Consider the following 12390-nt stretch of genomic DNA (forward strand, 5'->3'; position numbering starts at 1 on the left):
CCAGTGCTTGGCTTCACCCTGGCCCAGCCCTGGCTGTTTTAGTCATTTAGGAGAGTGAACCAGCAGATGGGAGCTCCTTTTCTCTCTGTCTTCCTGTCTGTAAAATAAATAAAGCAAAAAACAAAGTTGTGGGCCGGCGCCGCGGCTCACTAGGCTAATCCTCCGCCTAGCGGCGCCGGCACACCAGGTTCTAGTCCCGGTCGGGGCGCCGGATTCTGTCCCGGTTGCCCCTCTTCCAGGCCAGCTCTCTGCTGTGGCCAGGGAGTGCAGTGGAGGATGGCCCAGGTGCTTGGGCCCTGCACCCCATGGGAGACCAGGAAAAGCACCTGGCTCCTGGCTCCTGCCATCGGATCAGCGCGGTGCGCCGGCCGCAGCGCGCCGGCCGCGGCGGCCATTGGAGGGTGAACCAACAGCAAAGGAAGACCTTTCTCTCTGTCTCTCTCTCACACTGTCCACTCTGCCTGTAAAAAAAAAAAACAAAAACAAAAACAAAAAAAAAAAAAAAAAAAAAAAAAAAAAACAAAGTTGTGGAAACAAGGAATTAAAAGATAATTCTATGTTGGTGCAAAAAACTTTTGAAATCCTTACATTGTTTTTTCATAATATGCATTTTCTGTGAATATTTTGAAAAGTCCTCCTGTGCATGGATTTTAAAAAAATGTTGGACCAAAATAAGCTTATCTTTTGATTCTATCTTTTATAAACTTTTTAAAGTCACCTTATGTAAGTAAGAATGAGCGCATGCCCTAAGCACAGTCCAGGAGACAGGAATAAGTGTCCTAATCTGTAGAGGTTCCAAGAAGACAAAGAGTTTCTGCCCTTAAAATATTCCCAGTCTCCTGGGAGAGACTGAAACGTAAACAAATAGCTATAATGCAATGTGACAGCGCCGCAGCAGAAGTCTGTACTTGTCAAAAGGTTTTTACTCAGCGGTGACCATGACATCCTGTTGTTAGAGATAAATGTTAGCTTCTATCTCGCTAAAGAATCACAATGCATGTTACATTCTCCATGCACCGACAGACAGTTACAGCAAGTATGCCTGGGTACCTGGATCTGGCTAGTTCCACTGCCCAAACCCCAACTTACGGGACCCAGGTGCATCTCTGCTCTGTTGGGCTCCCCTCTGGTGGTCTCGGAGGAGGCTTCATGTGCCATGGCAGGCTTCCTTTTTAAAATAAAAAAAATTATTTATTTATTTGAAAAGCAGAATGACAGAAAGAGGGGAGATACACACACAGAGAGAGACAGAGACAAAGAGAGATCTTTTGATTCACTTCCCAAATGGCCACAGCAGCCAGATCTGACTAGGCTGAAGCCAGGAATCAGGAACTCCATCCGGGTCTCCCATGTGGGTGGCAGGGACCTAAGTATTTGGGCCATCTTCCACTGCCTTCCCAGGCACGTTAGCAGGAAGCTGGATTGGAAGCAGAGCAGCCAGGATTCGAACCAGTGTGCTGATATGGGATGCAGGTACTGTGAACAGCAGCTTAATGGTTGCACCACAATGTCAGCCCCAAGTGAGCTCTTGATTAAGACCCTTCAAATGCAACTTAGAGCAAGCTACCTCTTCCAATCCTACAGGAGAGTCAAAAGGATTCACCATGTCACATCTGTAAAGATCTTAAGTTAATAAATAGAACTTGGGGCCAGTGCTGTGGCACAGAGGGTTAAGCTGTGGCCTGCAGTGCCAGCACCCCACATAGGCACCAGTTCAAGTCCCAGCTTGCTCCTCTTCCAATCCAGATCTCTTTTAATGCACCTGGGAAAGCAGCAGAAGATGGCCCAGTGCTTGGGCACCTGCACCCACTTGGGACACCTGGTTGAAGCTCCTGGCTCCTGGCTTTGGCCTGGCACAGCCTTGGTCATTGCAGCCATTTGGGGAGTGAACCCAGCAGATAGAAGTTCTCTCTCCCTTTATATCTCCTTCTCTCTCTCTCTCTAGCTTTCAAATAAATAACTAAATCTTTAATAAATAAATAAATAGAACTTTACATGTGCCCATTTTAAGTGACTTAAATCACTGAAGCCATACTAGTGAGTCCAGTGATTCAGGGGTGAATAAATGTGCTGAGTAAGCACATCTCCAAATATCATAGACTATGAAGCAGCAACAAGCGTCATTCTGTATATAATGTCAAGGTGTTTTCAGGCCATCATCTCCATAGCTTCCAAAATACATCAGGGCCCAGGGTAAGTTGTAGAAACTGTGCATCATTGTTCTGCTAATTAAATCAATAAAATTTGATTTGTGTGTGTGCATGTATGAATTAATTAATTTGAGAGGCAGAGAGAGAGCTTCTATTCCCTGATTCATTCCCCCAAATGCCTGCAATGGCCAGGGAAGGCCCAGGCTAAAGCCAGGAGCTGGGAACTCCACCTAGAACTTCCAAGGGTGGCGGGAACCCAAACACTGGCGCCATCACCATTGCCTCCTGAGTCTACATTAGCAGGAAGCTGTAACGAGGAGCTGGGGCCAGGGATGAAGTCCAGCTACTCTGTCAAAGGACATGGATGTGTTCACCACTAGGCTAAATGACTACTCCCAAAGCTCTGAATTAAAAATATATCTGTAGCCAGCTAAGCACCACTTCTGCTGCCGACATCCCATATTGGAGTGCCGGTTCAAATCCCAGCTACTCCACTTCCAATCCAGCTTCCTGCTAGCAAATCTGCTGGTTCACTCCCCAGATGGCCTCAATGGCCGGAGCTGCGCCAACCCGAAGCCAGGAGCCAGGAGCTTCTTCTGGGTCTCCCACATGAGTGCAGGGGCCCAAGGACTTGGGCCATCTTCTATTGCTTTCCCAAGCCATAGCAGAGAGCTGGATCGGAAGTGGAGCAGCCGGGACTAGAACTGGCTCTCATATGAGATGCCAGCACTTCAGGCCAGGGCTTTAACCTGCTGTGCCACAGCGCCGGCCCCTGGGATAAATTCTACGAGGGTATTACATTTAAGTGGATAAAATCAAAGTACCAAACCATTAGAAGAAAATAAAAGAGAGGCATTCACCTTAAATTGGAGAAGGCCTTTCTAATGATGTCATTAAACCCAAAGCCATGAAAGACTGATATATTCAGTCTCATAACATCAAAAAATTCTCTGCCTGGAAAAATCCATAAGCAAAGTTAAAAGACAAATGACAAACTGGATGGAAGTATTTTTAGCTCTATTACAGGCCAAAAATTAATTTCTCTGACATGTAAAATCAGAAGGCCAAAAACCAGTGATATAATGTAAAATTGGCAAAGGATATGAAAAACCAGGATTGATCTTGTGGTTCAGTGGGGTAAGCCAACACTTGCAATATCAGCGTCCCGTATCGGAGTGCTGGTTTGAGACTTAGCTGCTCCTTTTCCAACCCCGCCTCCTGCTAATGTGCCTGGGAAGGTAGTGTAGGATGGCCCAAATACTTAGGCCCCTGACACCCACGTGGGAAACAAGGATGGAGTTTCTGGTTCTTGACTTCAGCCTGGCCCAGACTTGAATGTAGTGACCATATGGGAAGTGAGTCAGTGGGTAGAAAATCTCTCTGTGCGTCTCTCCCACTCTATCACTCTGCCTTTTAAAGAAATAATTAAAAAAAAAAAGAATATGAAAAATAGGGACTAAGGAGGAAGGGCATATGACTCCTTGGCACGTGAAAATGGCTTAGCTTCACTCCCCAGAGAAGAAACTCAAGCTAAAGGTATTCTGAGATATCATTTTCATCTTAAAATGTATATTTTTTAATCATCTACTTGAAAGGGAGAGAGAGAGAGAGAGGTCTTCCATCTGCTGTTTTACTCCCCCAAATGGCTGCAACAGCCAGGGCTGGACTAGGCTGAAGCCAGGAGCTTCATCCAGGTCTCCCACGTGGGTGGCAGGGACCCAAGGACATGTGCCATCTTCTGCTCCTTTCCCAGGTACATTAGCAAGGAGCTGGATTGGAGTGGAGCAGCCGGGACTCAAACTGGCATCCATATGGGATGCCAGCACTGCAGGCTGAGGCTTAACCCACTAGGCCACAGCACCAGCCCCCATAGCAGTGTTTTTAAAGTGAAACATTTTTAGCCAACTCAATGCCCATCTGTAGGCATTACATAAATTTTGGCAAGTCTATGCAATACAATATAATGTGAAAATAAAGGATGATGAAGTATATACACTGATATAATAACCTCCAAGATGCTGTTAGGCTAAAAAACCAAGGAGCAAAACAATGCATGTAGTGCACTACACTTTGTTTACAAAAAGGGAAGAGGTATACATTCATATGTAAATTGTTTCCTAAGGTATACATAAGATATCTGTATGGAGGGTAGGCAATGGGCCTAGTGGTTAAGGCACTGCATCCCATATCAGAGTGTGTGAGTCTGATACCCAGCTTCAGCTCCTGACTCCAGTGTCCTGCCCATGCAGACTCTGGAAGACAGCACGTGATGTCTCAAGTACCTGGGTCCTTGCCACCCACTGAGAGACCGGGATTGAGTTCCAGACTCTCGGCTTTAGCCTGACCCAGGTCCAGTTGTTTTGGGGCATTTGGGAGTGAACAAGTGGATGGGAGATGTCTCTCTTTCTCTCTCTCTTTCATTGTCTCTCTAATTTTAATTAATTTTTAAAAATCTATGGCTGGGTATAGACATGAGTAGGATATTGCACTGTATATCCTTTTTGTATTTTATATGGGGGAGTATAAAGCAACACTTATTAAAACTTCATAAATGAAACTGAAACACCAAGAATTATTTCAAAAAACATTTTTAAGATGACCAAGGTTGTGAAGAGTTAAAATTGTATATGTGCAGGTGTAAAAAGTTAAGCTTAAGCTTACAGGTTTAAACCTTCCTGGTACAGCTGTAAAAATAAGACAGAGTGAAGTAGCACCTTGACAGTAGGGACTCCATTTTGGAGCACTTGAGACTCCATTCTGGGAAAGCACCCCCCCCACCATGAGACTCTGGTTTGCAACCATGATCTCAAATAGTCAGACAATAGCAGTGCACTACATCACCCTTGGCAGAACACAAAAACCCCCTAGCATGATTGCTCAAGCTTAAAAGTAGAAAGGTTGCACTTGGGTTACCTGGGCTAATAATAAAGATGTGATTTGTCTGTGTCTTACATTAATGTCAAGTCCTAATTGCTAATTGTAATATTGTAACTGGTATTGTCAAGATTATGATAAATATTAATTTCACTTAGGTTTTAGGTTATGTTGACCCCAGTAACCATATACTCTTTTGATTTTATGTACTCTCTTTTGATTTTAGCAACTGTGTATAACAACCGTGCATAGCAACCATGTATTCCCCCCCTTCCCGGTTTTGTGGTTTTTGCCTTTATAAACCCTAACCTTTGGTTATTTGGGGCTGCTCTGTTCATGTATGATCAGACAGCCCCAGCATGCTGGATAATCAATAAAGCTTCCCCTTGCTGTTTGCATAAGAGATGTCTCTTGGTGACGTTTTTCGGGCAGTTGACTCTAACATTTGGAGGCCCCAGCGAGATCTGACTGCTGCCTGCGGACGTCTCCAACAGATATCTCTCGGGGTAAGCGCAGGCGCCTATTTGTGTTGTCGGCCGGCTTATTTGTGGTTTGTGTCTCTTCATTCTGGATTTTGGTAGTTTGTGAGCGCTCTAGGGTTTTGGGAACTGTGCTGGTGTAGTAGCTGCTGGGACAGGGCGTGAGCCCTTCCTGGCTGTGGCCGGCAGACGTGCCCGGGGGCCACAGGCTACGGCCCTGAGGGACGCCTCAGGAGGACAAAGGAAGGCTGGGGACGCCCAGAAACTTCCGAGTGGGGCAGGCGTGGAGTCTGCATTCCCAGCACAGACGGGGTGGCCGGTAAGGCCTTCTTATTATTAGTCTTTTGTAGTTGTAAGGTGCTTTGTTGGTTGTCTTGTTGTTTGTTGATTGTGTTCTCTTGTCATTTAGCATTGTATGGGGCGCTGTGATGGCTCCCGTTTGGTAGATTTGGAATCTGTGTTTGTATTGCCAGCATTGTCGCGTGACTCTGAAGTGGTTCTGGAGTCTGCATTTGTAGGTTCTGAAGTGGTTCCGGAGCTTGCATTTGTATTACCGGCATGGGCACAGGGCTCTGAGGCGGTTCCAGAGTCTGTGTTTGTATTGCCAGCATCGTCGTGACCAGTAGTTTATCTCAGTTCCTCTACGGACACTTTGTGTGGTTGTTGTGTGCTGATTCTCTACACTGTTTGTCTGTTCGTGTACATTGTGTTGTCTGCTAACATGGGCCAGACTGTGTCTACACCTTTGTCTCTAACTTTGAATCATTGGTAGTAGGTAAGCGACCGGGCACATAACCTCTCTTTGTCAGTCAAGAAGGTAAAGTGACAGTCTTTCTGTGCCTCTGAATGGCCAGCTCTCGGAGTGGATTGGCCCCCCGGAGGGTTCTCCATTTACCACTCATTCGCCAAGTGCCTGGCCGTCAAGGGCACTCAGACCAGGATTTTGAGAAGACATCGGAGGTCAGTATTCCTTCCCTCAAGCGGGACCGGATCTGTGGAAGTGACCGTTGAGTGTCCGGCACCCCACAGCTCTCCGAGAACGCGGAGTCCCCCCGGCCACGGCTTAGCTACGGCCGAAACTCCAGAGGGATTGTAAGGAACGGGAGGGAAATTAGGAAGGGCGGTTGGCTGAGAGCCTGGAGACCCCCTGAGCTCGCTTTGGCTTCCCGGCGGCCGGACTGCGACCCGAGGACCAGGTCTCTCTCTCGGAGGGACGCCTGGTCACGCTGCCTACTGCTACGCGAGCAGGGCTTAGCTTCGGTCGAGGCTAATATTGGCCCTCCAGGTAAACTCAGACAACTAGGTAGTGGGTAACCTTGAGTGATAAGAGATTTCAAACCCCACTCAGCCCCCAGACAGGAGGAAGTCATTGCTTTCTGCCTTCCTCCTCCTCCCGGGGGGGGGGGGGGGGGGGCTCCCTCCCCCACTCTTTTGCTCTCCTCATCTCCATTCCTATACCACTGGCCAGGAGGAAGGGAGAGGGAAATTCCACAGGTCTCTCCACCTAGGGAAAAGCTGTTACCTGTTACCTGTTAACCCTTTCCAACCGGGTAAAAAGTTTTCCGTCTTTGCAGCTTATGGTAGCTCTGGTGCGTCTTAAAAGTTTTTTGTGAACTATTACTGTTGCTAAGCTTTGATTGCCTGAGAACTAAATCTGGAAAAGAGCTAAAGTTAACTATCTGTTGTAATTGACTGAGTGTCTGCAGTAGTCCTAATTAATCTGGCTTTGGTTAAATTATAGAAGGTTCCCAACACCCCACGGCTAGTCCTGCCAGGCCCCGGTGTGCGCAGTCTTCCCTGTAAATGGGGGACCACAGCCTTTCTCTGCACTCTATTCTAGTCCATGTGGCCTGGTGCACCCAGGCAGGCATAGCCAAATATCTCTAGGCAGAGCCCCCACCCCAGGGCTGCTTCTTTTTCCTCTCCCAGAGGAATTTCCAATTCAATACCACTGCTGACCTTACCTAAGGGAACCAGAACCTTAAGCCATTAACCCTTTCCAACCTGATGGGTTTTTCTCTTTGCAGCTAATAAAAACCTAAACAATGGGTTCATATGCTGATAATCAGCTCTTTTCTGTGCTGCTGTCCCTGACTCATCTGAGAGCGTTCACCTGTCTTGAAGGTTTCGCGTTTTTCTATTGCCATTATGAGTCTTGATTGGAAAAACTACAGCGCGAAGTTTGTTTACATTGTTTATCTGTTTTTAATGTCTAAGTAATTACCCAACTGATCAGAAATGTACTAATTTTGGCTAAATGGTTTGACTCTCTGACAGCTTAAATTCTAAACCGAGTCTTCCAACTTTGGGCTTCCAGTCGGATCCCTGGAACTCTCAAAGGATGAGACTCTAAATTTGTTAAAGTAACAGCTGCTTGGGTCAATTCAAATTATATAAAATATATTAAAATGTTATAAATGGTGTCAGACCTATGCTGTATTTATGGTTTTGCTTTCCAGTTAAAGCGGTCTTATAAAAATAAGAGTAAAATTCTGTGTATACAAGCCTTTATGTTATTAACTAAAGTAAGCCAATACAGATTGGTTCAGAAAATTGAGGTAATGCAAACGCCCTTAAGTTTGCTCAGTGGCTTGCTTGCTCAGTTTTACAAGTCTTTGATATGCTTTAAACTTGTTTCTCTTAATGAGGAAGATCTTTTCAAAGTTGTAAACATGCACTAATGTTTGCTGTCCAGGAGGTGTTATCCTCAAGTTACTTAAAAACATAAAAATGTAATTTTAACTTTTATTTCAGATAATGGTGTGGTATTCACTAATAACTCAGTGTCTTAAGTCATCTAGGCATCAGTGCTAAGTAAAACTTGGATTATTTACAGAGTTAAGTGCTAATACCAAAATTACACTGACCTAAAGTTAAAGTCTAATCTTCTGTTATAACAATGGGGTTTAAAAAAAAAAAAAAAGTGGAGCCGGCGCCGTGGCTCAATAGGCTAATCCTCCACCTAGCGGCGCCGGCACACCGGGTTCTAGTCCCGGTTGGGGCGCCGGATTCTGTCCCGGTTGCCCCTCTTCCAGGCCAGCTCTCTGCTATGGCCAGGGAGTGCAGTGGAGGATGGCCCAGGTGCTTGGGCCCTGCACCCCATGGGAGACCAGGAAAAGCACCTGGCTCCTGGCTCCTGCCAGGATCAGCGCGGTGCGCCGGCTGCAGCGGCGGCCATTGGAGGGTGAACCAACGGCAAAGGAAGACCTTTCTCTCTCTGTCTCTCTCTCTCACTGTCCACTCTGCCTGTCAAAAAAAAAAAAAAAAAAAAAAGTGTACTAATGTTAGTAAATATCTAAAAATGGTCTAAATCATAAATCTTGGAATCTGTTTCTGCAAAAACTGTAACATCTATGTTAACAGTGTCTGCTAAATCGATTACTCTGCCATTTCTAGAGTTAGGTCCTGTAAGCTCTTTTTGACTCTGTTAAATAATTCTAAATTATGTAAACTCTTATATACAAGGTTTTTTTTTTATTTCTGGTTTATTCGACAACAAGAGACATAAAATTCATGTTAATCCATTGTGTACTCTACTGTCTCTGTTATGATTATACGGCAGATGCTAAAAAAACTGGGTTCCAGAAACCCAAGAAAGCGCTAGTGTCCACAGGCTACATGGTAAATACCCGGAAGCCAAAGGATGGCAGAGACCTCTGCCACAATTTCTCCTCTAAGTCAGGCTACACAGTAAACACTGGTTAAACTGCCGGTTAAATCTAAAAGCCCAGAAAGTCAGGCTAGAGACCCAACTTGCTGCCTCACTTCTCCTCTTTTCTCTTCCAGAAGGGAAATTACTACTGTTCTGCAGGACTCTCCACTGTGACGTACGGTTTGATCCCCAGACCTTATGTAAGGGATGACTGACCTTTTCTGTAATAATGCCTGGCCACAGTATAGGGCCCCAAACAACATAAAAAAAAGGGGGGGGGGTTAAACTACTAGATCAATTTTTCAGTGTACGCGTTAAATGGGCAGAACTCCCCTTTTAAACCAAACTAAAAAATAAATAAAAAGTTACACTGACGACCTCAAAGTATGCAAACAGGTCACCACAGTTGATCTTACCTAAAGGGTCATAGTTCTCCTCATGGGCACGGTCTTAACTCGCAGGAAAATACTAAGTGTCAGGATTTGCCCATGACCATAATTTTTCTAGCTCACCCTGATATTAAAAAATCTCCCAAAATCAGGGTTGGGTTGGGCACCCCCTTGACTTGCATCATAGAGGCTGCCTCCAGGGTCCACTTTATTAGAGACCAGGGAAATGAGGAGCAAGCTAGCAGCAGGAACAATGTAGGGATGGGCAACAGGCCAATCAATGGCTACTTTACACAGTGATCTGCCGTCAAGGAGACCCAGCAAGGCCAGTGCACCCCAAACCTGTGCACCTGTTGCTGATATAAGGAGCCAGGGCATTGGGCAAGCAGCTGTCGTGACAGCAAATGCCTTCTGTCAGCCCTGCCAAGAGCACAGCCACTGGACACGGAACTGCCCTGGGTGTCGAAGGACTCCTGGTTCAGAACTACAGACCCTGTGGCCCCGAGCTAAAAAGCCTTTGGCTCTGCCCAGCCTCTGCCCAGCTTCCAATTCCAGCCACTGCTACTGGGGATGGCTTAGGGTCAGTAAAACGTAAGTTGCCTATTTCTATCAGCCTCCTATTTAACTCTCCTAGTCCAGCCATGTAATGCGAGTCAACAGGGTGCCTCCCTTAAAGGAGATTCGCATCTCTTACAATTTTCTTAACAGCACCCCATGGATAGGTCTGGGCCTCACACACCCTGCCAGGCCTTAAAAGTCTATCCAATAGTCCAGGGGGAAGTGGTCCCCTCCACTCCTGTACTGAAACTATAGATGCTTCTCCTTACACCGTGTGTTTAAATGCCCTTATTTGTTTTGTCTCTAACAGACTAAAAGCTGTTAACTCCAAATGGTCGTCAGACAAGGCTTCCAGCCCATTCCACTGGACTACCTGAACAGCCCTTTGGACCAAGCAGTACAGTCTTTCCAAGGCCACTGTTGCACACCATAAGACAGGTAGCAAGAGGAAATACCCAAATCCCCCTCGACGCCCACATGCCAGCTTCGAAGAAGTTACAGAAGACGGAACTCCATCCATAATCCCAAAGAAGAATTTTGGGTATTACCTCTTGAGGGGAAAATATTAGGCAAAAAGTTAGTTATGAGCTTATGTGTGTGTGACATAAAGGCCTAATGTGCCCACCATATGCATCTACATCTCAGTCATCCTGACAATGTTTCACAGACAGCCTGGCCTTTGCATCCTGCCCTGCCCCCTTCTACCTGATAACCTGCCAGGTGGAGATCCTTCTGCCTGACAAATCTTCCACAATCTCCCAGATGCAGCCCAGTATCTGCATTTCAGTATTACAGAACAGGCGGGGGTTGGATCTCATTCTCATAGGTGGGGGGTGTTATGCGCGGCCCTGAAGAAAAAATGTTGTTTTTATGCTGACTGAACCCAGGTGGTTAGAAACTCCATGGCCAAACTCAGAAAACGACTGGAAAAACGGCAATGGGAGAGGGAAACTCAACAAAAATGGTTTGAGTCATGGTTCGGCTGGTCCCTATGGCTTACTACCCTACTGTCAGCCCTAGCAGGACCCTTAATTGTTCTACTCCTAATTGTAACCATAGGACCTTGTGTGTTAAATAAACTCATCACCTTCGTGTGAAAACAAGTTAAAAATGTTAAACTCATGGTCATAAGACAACAATATATCACATTAAAAAAAAAAATCTCTAAGATTAGAGATCCTCACAACAAGGAGTGGGGAATGAAGAGTTAAAATTGTATATGTGCAGGTGTAAAAAGTTAAGCTTAAGCTTACAGGTTTAAACCTTCCTGGTACAGCTGTAAAAATAAGACAGAGTGAAGTAGCACCTTGACAGTAGGGACTCCATTTTGGAGCACTTGAGACTCCATTCTGGGAAAGCACCCCCCCACCATGAGACTCTGGTTTGCAACCATGATCTCAAATAGTCAGACAATAGCAGTGCACTACATCACCCTTGGCAGAACACAAAAACCCCCTAGCATGATTGCTCAAGCTTAAAAGTAGAAAGGTTGCACTTGGGTTACCTGGGCTAATAATAAAGATGTGATTTGTCTGTGTCTTACATTAATGTCAAGTCCTAATTGCTAATTGTAATATTGTAACTGGTATTGTCAAGATTATGATAAATATTAATTTCACTTAGGTTTTAGGTTATGTTGACCCCAGTAACCATATACTCTTTTGATTTTATGTACTCTCTTTTGATTTTAGCAACTGTGTATAACAACCGTGCATAGCAACCATGTATTCCCCCCCTTCCCGGTTTTGTGGTTTTTGCCTTTATAAACCCTAACCTTTGGTTATTTGGGGCTGCTCTGTTCATGTATGATCAGACAGCCCCAGCATGCTGGATAATCAATAAAGCTTCCCCTTGCTGTTTGCATAAGAGATGTCTCTTGGTGACGTTTTTCGGGCAGTCGACTCTAACAGTTGTAAACACATATGTGTTTTGTTGTCTGTTTATTCTGTACCTATTCCACCTCTCTGACTCTTTTTATTTATTTATTTATTTTTATTTATTTGACAGGTAGAGTTATAGACAGTGAGAGAGAGAGAGAGACAGAGAGAAAGGTCTTCCTTCCGTTGGTTCACTCCCCAAATGGCTACTACGGCCGGAGCTGTGCCGATCCACAGCCAGGAGCCAGGTGCTTCTTCCTGGTCTCCCATGTGGGTGCAGGGCCCAAGCACTTGGGCCATCCTCCACTGCTATCCCAGGCCACAGCAGAGAGCTGGAACAGGAGCAACAGGGACTAGAACCCAGTGCCCATAAGGGATGCCGGCGCCGCAGGCGGAGGATTAACCAAGTGA

At 45.7% G+C, this 12390-nt stretch overlaps 1 long non-coding RNA gene across 1 annotated transcript; it reads left to right on the forward strand.

Moving 5' to 3' along the window:
* The first annotated feature begins 4763 nt into the window (after positions 1 to 4763).
* On the forward strand, positions 4764 to 11970 carry LOC127484607 (uncharacterized). The gene is made up of 2 exons (XR_011385053.1): positions 4764 to 6463; positions 9290 to 11970. It is a non-coding gene; the product is annotated as an uncharacterized lncRNA (long non-coding RNA).
* The last annotated feature ends 420 nt before the right edge of the window (positions 11971 to 12390 follow it).

This window comes from Oryctolagus cuniculus, chromosome 20, assembly GCF_964237555.1.
Source record: "Oryctolagus cuniculus chromosome 20, mOryCun1.1, whole genome shotgun sequence".
NCBI lineage: Eukaryota > Metazoa > Chordata > Mammalia > Lagomorpha > Leporidae > Oryctolagus > Oryctolagus cuniculus.